The sequence below is a fragment of the Saccopteryx leptura genome, chromosome 3 (assembly GCF_036850995.1).
Source record: "Saccopteryx leptura isolate mSacLep1 chromosome 3, mSacLep1_pri_phased_curated, whole genome shotgun sequence".
NCBI classification, from domain to species: domain Eukaryota; kingdom Metazoa; phylum Chordata; class Mammalia; order Chiroptera; family Emballonuridae; genus Saccopteryx; species Saccopteryx leptura.
Genome location: NC_089505.1, coordinates 69,484,542 through 69,496,925, shown reverse-complemented (window position 1 = coordinate 69,496,925; position 12,384 = coordinate 69,484,542). Strand labels below are relative to the sequence as shown.

The following is a 12,384-nucleotide window of genomic DNA, read 5'->3' as shown; positions in this document are numbered from 1 at the left end:
ACAATTGCTTATCCAGGCTTTGTTTGAACAGCAAAGAGGGATCGTCCAGGCAACCAGTATCCCGTCCTGGGTTTCAGCACCAAATGTTGGAATCCATGGGAGTCCGAAAAGACCAGAGTAAGAAAAGACCTTTTATTGAAAGGAAGAAAGGAACCCTGCCAGGCACTTCTCTGGGGAGAAGAGTACTGGTTACAGACTAGGGGTGAATTTGATAGGGTTTGGGAGAGCCTAGGGGATATTGATTCAAAAGTTTTGGTATGTTTCCTTTTACGACTTTACGGTTTTGGCTTCCTGGAACTCTTGTCCTATGGGCGATTGATCAGCTTTCTGGAACTCTTCTGCCTCAGGGGCGATTATCCAGTAAGTAAGGGTGAGGTCGGGCAGCCAGGTGGGACAAAAAAAAGGGCAGTTGGAGTTCTGGTAAATTCATATATCTATCACTAACCAGCCCCTGAAATATACTCAGCACGCATGATTTGGGCCTGCTATGTCCTGTGTCAACCATATGTGGCCAGCATATTTAACAAATTTCTTCCAATAAAACTCTTCAAAATTCATGCGGACTTGATGAAGTGAGGTACAGTGCCTTTCAGAAACTGGGGTATGGTACTTTATAACAAAGCCATCAGCCACAGGAGCCTAAATAGTCACCAAAGGAGCAGCAGCATCTGAGCGGGTGGATTGTCTTTGAGTCAGTGGAAGCAGGCACTTGCAACTCCTCTTCTGAGGATGAGAAGCCTCAGGCTGAAGTCACCATATGCACACTGAGAGCCCAACCAGTGGTCGCCAAGAAGATAAAAACCCAGAAGCAAAAAATCCCTTAGGGGCCACAGCCTCCTGCCCAGGTAATGGAACACTCTGTGGTCTGGCCCTATACCCAGGCAGAGCTGATGGAGTGGGGGCATAATTTAGGCAGAAACCTACTGAATCCCTGGTAGCCTGGTTACTGCGATTATGGGACGTAGGAGTGAATAGCACCATGCTCTCCGCAACAGAGATGGAGAAATGGAGAAATTGGCCGCCATTACCACACACTCTTCCTTGAGGGAGCGTCTTCAGAACTGCCATGGATACCCAGGAGACCATACCCTATTAGAATGGGTGATGGCCACCATTCGTATGGTCTGGCAGAATGCTGGGAGAATTTCCAGGGACAATGAGTCAGTGGTAGTGCTTCAGTGGAGACCTTTACTAAAAGGTTCTTTAGTAACTAGGTATGAAGAATGCTGTTTTCAACCCTGGGTCCTGTAGGCCAGACAAGGAAGTGTTTACAGCAAAAATGAGGAAATTTATCCTTGCTAGCACCCCATCAGCCCTTTTTGGGTCACTTGTGGCTATCTTGGGCCCCTATGTGGGGCAGCCCATCAATGCAGTTACACAGATGGTAGCAGATTTGGGAGAGCTGGAGGCCACTTAGGATCATAAAGCAGTGAGAGCTGCTGCCTATGTTGCCCCCCAACTAACAAGGGAAACGGGCCTATAAAGGTTACCTGAATGCAGATGTGGGTAGATTTGATTGCAGCTGGAGCAGATAAGGGAAAATTAGATGGCCAGTCTAGTAAAATTCTTTTGGAGCTTTGGCGGCAGCTTAAACCAGAACAGAAGTTCCAGCCACTGAGATGAAAGGCCCCAGCAGCAACCATTAAAACTTTTGCAGCTTGGGCAAGCTTGGTTATAAGATTACTAGAAAGCCCGGCAGTCATACGAAATGACCACTGTTTTAGATATTATAAATTGTAATTAAAATGATTTGTGCAAAGGTGTCTGCTAATTCAAACTGAATTACCCAGGGCAGGCGGCGAGGACGCCCCTTTGCTTAGTGCCCCACGGGGTTTCCCCCTTCTACTTGCTTAATTACTTAAAGTAGAGTGCAATGAAGGAAACCACTGGCGGTACATTTCTTAATAGCCACCGCTAGCTCAATAAATAAAGGTGATTTAAATAATAAAATGTTAATTCACATGTCAAAGATCTCTTTGTACACAACATTTCTTGTGTAGATCTTTCCATCATTTTTAAGCTCGCCTTGCAGAGGACCATCAATTATTTTTAATTTTATGTCCATTCTTTCACGAACTCTTGAACAGGCAACATAAAGTTGACCGTGTGCAAATGCAGGCTCAGGTAAAAAAATGCCAACTATTAATGGATAGAATGCTATCCATGTACTGTTTGCTACTTGGATGCTGATTAGTCAATAATTTATTCAAGAGTGGTGGATAATTCTCAATTAGTGAAACTACAATGTTTCCATACTTGCAACATTGAGAAAATCCTTTCTTGCCACGGTCAAATCGATTAGTTTCTAACTTGAAGTTTAAGGACTGACAGTGTTCACATTTAATATTCATGTCAACAGAGGAATGCTCAAAAATTAAAGTTTCTCCGTTTGAAACTGTTTTAATCCTTTTTGCATTTCGGTCAGCATTACTCTGTCGTTTTTTTGCATTTCTCTCCTGCCTTTGTTCAAGGGACTCATTTTGTCGAGACAGGCTTTTTTGTCTTGCATCTGAGGCAAGCCTTGTTTCTCTATGCTCATCAGTCTCATTTTGCTGAGAAAGAGGCATTTGCTCTGCAACTGAAGCAAGCCTTGTCTTTCTCTGCTCAGTGGTTTCTTTTTGTTGAGAAAGCCATTTGTGCGCAGCTTTAGATCCTTTTCTCTCCTCTTCAGTGCTGTATTTTCTAGGAGGCATTCTTAAAAGAAATTATGTTGAGATGTAGTTTTTATGTAAAACAGATGATTGCCAATGCAAACAAATGTCCACCTTCCCCCTGACACGCTCAATTTGTGTTCAACCTTAAATTGTTTCAAAAGCAGATGATTGCCAATGCAAACAAATGTTCACCTTCCCCCTGACCTGCTCAATTTTCGTTCAGCCGTGGCAACTTCACCCCATTGGCTAGTACAGTTACACAAGCAACCAATAAGCTATCGGTGACAAACAGACACTTAAGCCGCATATAATAAAGATATGATAGAGATGGCTGAGGGAGAGGAGAAATTCCAAGACCCATTGTACCAGTTTGAGTAGAAAAAGGGCTGAGGGACCTGTCTAACTGAGAGAGAAGGGACCAGAGGCCACACATGGAACTGGCTATCCACTGGTCCCCTTCCAATGTACAACAGGTGCTGACCTTGGTGAATACAGGTGCAGAATGTTCCCTCCTCAATTGGACCCAAATCGGTTTGCTGGGACCCCAGTGGCCATTGATGGTTATGGGGGCCAAACTGTTCAAGTGAAGCCAATAACTGTACCATTGGGGATAGTAAGACTGCCTCCTAAGACATATAAGTGTATGTATGTCCTATTCCTGAATATATTTTGGGGGTAGATGTCTTGCAAGGACTGTGGTTGGAAAATACAGCCGGGGAGTTCCGACTGCAGATCGGGGTTGTAAAGGCAGTGTTGCGGGGACATGCATCACATCCCCCTTTGCAATTACTCATCCCTTGGCGTGTGACTAACACCAAGTAGTACTGCCTGCCAGGTGGTTATGAAGATGTCACAGGAACAATCCTTGAACTAGAAAACGTGGGAATCATCCGGCCAGCACACGGTCTTTACAACTCCCGGTTATGGCCTGTGCGCAAAGCAGATGGAACCTGGAAAATGACAGTAGATTATAGGGAACTTAACAAAGTTGTTCCCCCTTTGCACGCTGCTGTTCCCTTGATTGCTAACATGATAGATCAGTTAAGCCATGAGTTGAGGACATACCACTTTATGGCAGACTTGGCCAATGCTTTTTTCTCTATTGATATAGCTACAGAGAGTCAAGACCAGTTTGCCTTCAGTTGGGAAGGGAGACAATGGACCTTTACAGTGTTACCCCAGGGCTATTTGCATAGCCCCACCTTGTGTCATGGGCTGGTGGCTGCTGACCTGGCTAAATGGAAACAGCCAGAGGCAGTTCACATGTACCATTATATTGAGGATATTATGCAAACTAGTGATTCTCTTCCAGAATTGGAGCAAGCAGTCCCTACTCTGCTATCCCATTTAAAAGCATGTGGCTGGGCAGTCAATGAGAACAAATTACAAAGACCTGGGTTATTTGTTAAATTCTTAGGAGTTGTCTGGTCGGGTAAGACAAAAGTTATCCCTGATGCAGTTGTAGATAAGATTCAAGCATACCCCAGTTACAGGAATTCTTAGGGTTGTTGGGGTATTGGAAAGCATTTATACCCTATTTGGCTCAGTTACTATGCCCCTTGTACAACCTTATTTGGAAGACGGTTTGTTGGGATTGGACTGAGCAGGCGCAAGGTTCATTTGCAGCAGCTAAGAGAGCTGTCAAGGTGGCACAGGCCTTAAATGGGTCCTGCCAGGCCCTGTGAGCTGGATGTTCATGTAACCTCGGAGGGGTTTGGATGGGGTTTGTGGCCACAGACAGAGTGCTTACGGCAACCTATTGGGTTTTGGTCCCAATTGTGGAAAGGTGCTGAAGTTCGTTACTCATTAGCGGAAAAGCAGCTGGCAGCTGCTGTGTATGCTGCCCTCCTGGCCACTGAGAGTATTACAACCACAACACCAGTTACAATCAAGACAACATGCCCTATTGCAGGATGGGTGAGAGATTGGGCGACCAAACCACGTAGTGTTATGGCCCAAATGTCCACCCTGGCCAAGTGGGGTGCCTGCCTGCAACAACGCTGTGCTCTTAGCACCAGCCCGTTGAGGGCAGAACTGCAGGAAGTCTTGGGTCCAGTCACCTATGCGACCTTAGAGTCAGGTGCGGCTAGGGCTTGGGAGGCACAACCGGAAGTCAGATTCTACCAGGAGGGGCGGGTGCCCATCCCTGAAAATGCCTGGTATACTGATGGTTCCAGCAGGGGCCAACCTGCCAAATGGATAGCTATCGCCTTCCATCCAGCCACTGAGACTATTTGAACAGACACAGGTACAGGCCAAAGCAGCCAATGGGCAGAATTAAGAGCTGTTTGGCTAGTTGCCCATAATGAACCTTTACCACTGGTGATCTGTACTGACAGCTCGGCTATCTATCATGGACTGACCCTTTGGATTGCTACTTGGCACATTAACCAGTGGATAGTAATGCACCATCCACTATGGGGTCAGGCCATGTGGCAGGACTTATGGGAAATAGGACACCAGAAGCAGTTGACAGTATATCATATCACGGGGCATGCCCCTCTAGCCCATCCTGGGAATGATGAGGCAGATACGTTGGCAAGGGTGCAATGGTTAGAGCCTGCACCTGCAGGTGAGGAGGTGCAGTGGCTTCACCGGCGCCTGCTCCATGCGCTACAGAAAACTATGTGGGCTACGGTTAAGGCGTGGAACTTGCCTGTGTCCTATGCAGAGGTACTTGCAGCCTGTGAGCAATGTGCAGTATGTTCCAAGGAGCACCCTTGGAGACCACTGGTTCACCTGGACAGATCTAGAGGGGTCATGTTCTACTGACACAATGGCAGATAGACATCATTGGACCCTTACCAAAGTCAGAAGGGTACCAGTATGCAGTCATATGTGTGAATACTGCCACCGGGCTGCTTGCTGCTTACCCCACCCATAACCCTGACCAGAGTCATACAGGCTCTGGACGACCTGAGTGCCGCATAGGGGCGACCGCTGGTCCTTGAAAGTAACAATGGTACCCACTTCACTGGTTCAATGGTGAGGCAATGGGCTCAAGAACTTGGGGTGGACTGGAAGTACCATGTTCCCTACCACCCCCAGGCTGCTGGTATCACTGAGCGATATAATGGACTCAACACAGGGACTGTGACAGGAGGGTGACACTGGCTCCCTTACTGGATGGACACACTGCTTATGGACAGTACTCCAGATTTTGAATGAGAGACTTCAAAGGGGGAGCCCAGCTCCAATAGAGGTCCTCCTGCATTGAACAGCTCTCCCATTCAGTTGCAGATACACACCAAGGACATTTTACTCAAGCCAGGTTTTAGACAGCAGGGTAATGTGCTCTTGCCTGCTCCAACAGCCCTTCTTATAGGCCAATGGCTTCGACGGACTTGGCCTGTCTAATGCTAATTTCCAGAACAGAGAGAGAGCAAGCTCCCAATCTGCCCCGCTTATAGTATAGAAATCCAAACCTTTAAGCCAATCTACAAATAATGAAGTCTCTGATACAAAGTCACCTATTGAGGTATAATGGGATTCCTCATAAGAGTGCACCACCCACATCATGCAACAGTCAAGGGTGTGGGGAAAAGCTTAGTTTTAAAACTAAGCCTCAGGCTATAATGACCCTGCCTGATTACAGTCTGTCCCCCACACACAATGCAAACTATTAGCGAGCAAACATATATATCATATTTACAAACTTATTTGACCAAGAAAATCACATTAACAAAATCTCTCTGTACGCCTAGCCCAAATTAATAAAAATGTTCTTTAAGCTTCCGAAAATATTAATATTAATTTTGTAGCTTATTGGTACCTTAAAATAGGGTAGTAGCCACAACCCAGTCCTATATCTTCTTTAAAGAAAGCTATTAAGGTAGAACTGCTCACTGTTCTTGTCCATATAGGTTAACATACTTTTGAAATGTCAAGTGTGAGGTGTTAACCATCAAGAGACCACATAATCTTGCTAACTATTCTACAGATCAACCCCCTCATACTTTCTCAATCTTCCTAATATGTCCTCCTAATTTCAAATATATATGAACAGTTGCAAAACTGTTATTCTCAGGCGCATCTCAGATCATCTTCTATAACTTATTTCATCAGTTGGCTCAAATAAATGCTTATAAAAATTCAATAGAAAAAAAGCATGTGTGACACATTTTAGTTTTTTTTTTTGAAGGAGTGATCTCAACATTTGTATAAATATCAGTCTCTACAAAACCTGAGCCTGCCTGATGTGGGATCCAAGTAAACAGAGGTACCCAGCTCTACCGCCCACTTATCACAGACCCCTCACCTATTGCAGAGAAGAGTGTCTTGTGCAAGCAAAGGGCTAAAGACAGCAGGATTTCCATGGTTGTGCCCCCACAACTCACATCACTGAGCAGTCTAGCAAATCTCAAGCTGGATTATAAAAGAGACAGAAGTAATAAGCATCGGCAAGAATGTTCAGAAAGGAAACCCTCTTAATGTAACTAGGAATGTAAACTGGGGCAGCCACTACATAGATCAGCAGGGCAGTTTCTCAAAAATAAAAACTACAGCTGCCATATGATCCAGCAATTCCACTCTCAGGCATTTGTTTTTATTAAATGAAATACTCACTGGAAAAGACATATGCACCCCTATGTTCATAGAAACAGTATCTACAATAGCCAAGATGTGGAAGCAACCCCAGAGTCAGTCGGTAAATGAATGGGAGAAGAAAATGTGTTACACGTACAATGGAATACTATTCTGCCACTTAAATAGAGGATATCCTGCCATTTACGACAGCATGGATGGACCCTGAGGGCACTGTGCTAAGTGAAGTAAACTAAGCAGAGAAAGACAAATAGCATACCATCTCACTTAAATGTGAAAACACTGTTAAAAATTTAATTCATACATACAGAGAACAGATCAGTGGTTGCCAGAGGCAGAGGGTGGAAGGGTAGGCACAGTGGGTGAGGATGACCAAAGGTACAGACTTCCAGTTATAAAGTAATTAAATTGTGAGCATGTAATGTACAACATGATGACTGTACTTAATAATACTGGGTATTCATACTGTTAGCTACAATAATATGGGTAATATTACTGTGTTGTATATTTGAAAATTGCTAGGAGAGTATAAAGCTAAGAGAGAAAATTGCTAAAAGTTTTTATCACAAGAAAAAAGTGTGTAACTGTGGTGATGGAGGTTAAGACATTGTGGTGAGCACTTGGCAATATGTGCGTATATTGAACATTAATTTGGACACTTGAAACTAGTATAATATTATATATCAATTATATCTCAATAATACATATATATACTAAAAAATAAAATAATAAAAAACCCACTCAGGCTGGTGGTTTAGATCACCAGGATTAGATCAGAGTGGTCTAACCTTTTTGGCAGAGTTCCCTGTCTGTGCCCTTTCTGTTCCAACATCAGCCTAACAAATTTCTTACATTAAATCCCTGCTGCTGAAATACACAGTGAAATATTTCCATGTTCCTGATTGGACCTTGACTGATTAAATCTCAAGGCTACAAGAGATGAAAGAATTGAGTGTTTGAGTGATTTTAATTGCTTTCATGATGAAACTTTCAGCCAACTAAGAATACAGGAGAATTTCCCTAACGACATAAGAGGATGTCTTCAACGAACATTATACCTAATGCAGTAGCATTCTTGTCTACAAAGGCAATAACAGCAAGTAAACACTATGAAAATTGAAAGGAAACAAAGTTATCTTACTTCATAAATGATTGCATACACAGAAAATTCCACAGTAAGCACTAACATGTTTAGGGACTTGATAAGAGAGTTAGCAAGGTTGCTAGGGACAAAATCAAATTACAAAAATCAAAAGCATTCCTATACCGCAGTAATACACAAAAATTAGATGGTATGACGTCGCTGTGTCACATTCGGTGCTGACCTCACTGTCGTCAGGCCCTGACCCAGGAGGCTGCCATAGAAACGCTGTGGCACATGGGCCCTGACCACCTTTGCTGGGCTTCAGGGAGAAAGTTGTTTACAGACACCAAGAAAATAAAAAAAAGGATGGTATAAAAGAAACCCTTGACAACAGCATCAAAGTTATGATACACTTGGAATACATCTATTTCAATGTGTATATAACAAAAAGGTAATATGCACTTCCTCAATGAAGGAAATTATAAATCTCTTTAGAAAGACTATAAAGATGTAAATAAATGTAAAATATGCATATTCATAGATATAAAAACAATATTGTGTAAAAGTTTATTCCACCCACATTAATCTACAGAATTTTTTTTTCAAGTGGGAGGCAGGGAGGCAGAGATATGCTCCCACATGCAACCCGACAGAGATCCACCTGGCAAACCCCCTACCAGGCGATGCTCTGCCTGTCTGGGCCACTGCTCCATTGCTTGGCAACAGGGCTATTCCAGTGCCTGAGGTTAGGCCACAAAGCCATCCTCAGTGCCTGGGGCCAACATTGCTCAAACCATTTGAGCCATGGTTGTGGTAGGGTAGGATCGAGGGGGGAGGAGGGGGGGGAAGCATGTGGTCACTTCTCCTGTGTGCCCTGACTGGGAATTGAACCAGGGACTTCCACACACAGGGCCATCACTCTATAGCTGAGCCAACTGGCCAGGGCCTAATCTACAGAATTGAAAAATATGTCACCCTATCTTCCAGTTGACTTTTGGGGAACTTGATACCTCTATGATAAAATTTATATTGAAGTAAATTTTTCTATATGCACCCAAGGCAATTATGAAGAAGAACAACATATGAGGACTGGCTCTGTGAAACTTCAAGACATATTAAAATATTATTAAAAACTAAATGGTGTTGTATTGATACAACCACTGGAACAGAGTAGGGCACTTAGAAATACCATGGACTTAAGCCACAAGAAAGGTCATGCACTAAAGAGTGGGTAAGGCAGACAAGTGACAAAAAAACAAAAACCTTTTCAATAATATGTGTGAGCGGCTAGAGATCTCTGAGCAGTTGCATGAGACTGCAGCCCAGCTCCTACGATGCACTAAAATCAAGTGCAGGGGGATTGAAGATATTTTTTTCTTTTTGAGATACAAGACAATAGGGCTGTTAGAAGATATTACAGCAGGACCTCTCCATGAACTTAAAGTAGAGAAGGATTACTGAACAAGACATACATGGCAGTACTTATAAAGAGAAACACTGAAAATTTAGACTGTGTGAAAATTAAGGACTCTTCATAAAAGACACCACAGGTAGTACTCAGTTACCAGCCATCAAGTGAGAGAAGAACTTTATACCACATGCAAGCATTAGAGTATTAGTCTCCAGAAGACAGGAAGAATTTCCACAAATACATACAAAAAGAAATAAAGAGATATGGTCTCACTTGAGCAGGAGCCTCATTAAAATAGCAACAACCAGCAGGTAAACACGTGAAAAGTGTCACCACAAAATTAGCAAGGAAGATGCGTGTTAAAACCACAATAAGGTCCTATTACACCGGCTCCAAGCGGACAAACATGAACGTTTCTGAGAACCCAGTGTTAGGAGAGTGTGGGCAGTGGTTGTTGACATGCAAACTGGTACCAGTGTGTCAGAGTAAACTGGCCTCGTCCACTAAAGTGAGGACGGCTACCCTACACCCAGCAACTCCACCCCCACAATTCTGTCCTAGAGCGGTCCTGTCCCACGTGGGAGACCCCTCCCCTGCAGGTGACCACATGACGGGTGGCTGTAGGATGTGGGCTGTAAGGGTACAAACGGTAAGTTATAATGGCAAAATACCCGATTTTAGAGATTCATTACAAGAAAATGATGTAAACTATCTTCGGTATTCTGAGGCCAGTTCCACTGTGGATGAGGTGAGGAGTTTCGCCCACACAACCAAACAATTCAAGTCAATTCTGACACAACCTACCTGGAGAGAGCATCAGAGTCCACAGGTTAGGGCGCAGTACTTAACCGGCCCCCCACCAACCCCATGTCAGATGTCCGTCTCAAGTCCAGGTGTCCCCTGCGCTCTGACCAGCCGCCTATAAGTCAGAGGTTCCCAGACCTCCTCCCCTTTGGATGTGTTCACTTCCCAGAGCGGCTCACAGAACTCAGAGAACAGGTCACTTCCTACATCACTGGTCTATTATAAAAGAATGTGGCTCAGGGACAGCCAGATGGAAGAGGTGAGAGGGCAGGTGTGGAGTAAGGGGCTGGGGCTTCCATGGCCTCTCTGAGGTCACCTCTCTCTCTGCACCTACCTGTGTTCCCCAACCCGGAAGCTCTCTGAACCCTCTCCTCCTGGGTTTTTATGGAGGTTTCATTACATAGTCATGATTAATCACATCACTGGACATTGGTGATTGAGTCAACCCCAGCCAGTCCTCTGTCCTGGTGCCCAGTGGCCTTCACACCACCTGACACTGGAGGCATCTCCCAAGCTGGAGGTGGCAGATGTGGCCCTAAGACAGCCCCACCCCCCTGAGCCCATACTCCGTCCTGTCTGTTTGGAGTGAGGAACGGAAGCTATGGGAAGAGAGGAACTTTCCAGCTCCAGCCACAGGTACAGACACAGAACGAGGAAGGAGATTCCCCAGAACCTGTACCAGGAAGACGGGGCTCAGGGGCAGAGGAGAGGCCAGGCAGACCCCCCTCAGAGCACAGGGCCCATCCTCATGCACCCACACTAATGAGCCAGGAGAAGACTCTGCCATTTTCACATTCAATAAAGGTTAAAGTATTCATCTCAGAGAGGGTGTGTCTGTCTGTGTGTTTGTGTGTGTGTGTTTCAAATCTATATAAATAAAAATGTAAATGTTCATTTGTTCAAAATCTTAAGTCTCCAAAAGTTCTTCACCAATTATTTTGAAATTTTGACACAATGTTGCATTCAAATACCCACTTGTTTTTATCCCAAAATGACATAGCTGTATCTTTTGAGTCATCTGGAATAGCTGCACAATTGTTACCAGGTCTAAGAACTGCTCCGTCCACTTTGAAATTGCCATTGAACATGCAATTCATTGAAACTTCCACGTGCAACATTTCCAAAGCATCGGCATGGGAAAAATAATGCAGAAATGCAAACTTATTGTTTGGGATGAATGCACAATGGCGCACAAAAAAAATCACTCGAGGCTCTTGATCGATCATTGCAAGATTTGCGTGGAAACATCAGATCATTTGGGAATGCATTAATATTGCGTGCAAGAGATTTCAGGCAAACATTACCTGTAATTTCTCTATCGACACCAGCGAATGAAATAAATGCTTGCCTGATATACTCTACTTTGTGGTGACATGTAAAGACGTTAAAATTAACTACAAATATGCATGTCCAGCTGCAAAATGATCGGTCAGGTGAGATATTCTCACGTCAACTGCTGGAAATTGGGAACGGAAAGGTGCTGGCTGATCTGACCTCAGGACCAATTTCATTGCCTCATAACTTCTGCAATTTAGTCAAAAGAAGAATTGGTTGAAAAAGTATTTCTCAATATTCAAACCAACTATAAGAATTATGATTGACTGAGTGAACGACCTATTCTTGCAGCCAAGACATCTACAAACTTTACAATATTATTCAGTCTAACATTCAAAGCGAGGCAGTCACATACAAGTCCATTGACACTGTTGTGGAAGCAGATGAAGCAGTTAATTATCCAACAGAACTTTTTAATTCACTCAATCTGCCAGGGATGCCACCGCATGTACTGCAATTGAAAATCGGCTTGCCAATTATCATATTGCAAAATATCAACCAGCCAAAGCTTTGCAATGGCACGCGGCTTGCAGTAAAAAATTAATGAGCAA

At 43.9% G+C, this 12,384-nt stretch overlaps 1 non-coding gene across 1 annotated transcript; it reads left to right on the top strand.

Moving 5' to 3' along the window:
- Nucleotides 1-8,497: 8,497 nt before the first annotated feature.
- Nucleotides 8,498-8,632, top strand: LOC136401557 (small nucleolar RNA SNORA5). Its single transcript, XR_010750584.1, has one exon. It is a non-coding gene; the product is annotated as a small nucleolar RNA SNORA5 (small nucleolar RNA).
- Nucleotides 8,633-12,384: the final 3,752 nt, after the last annotated feature.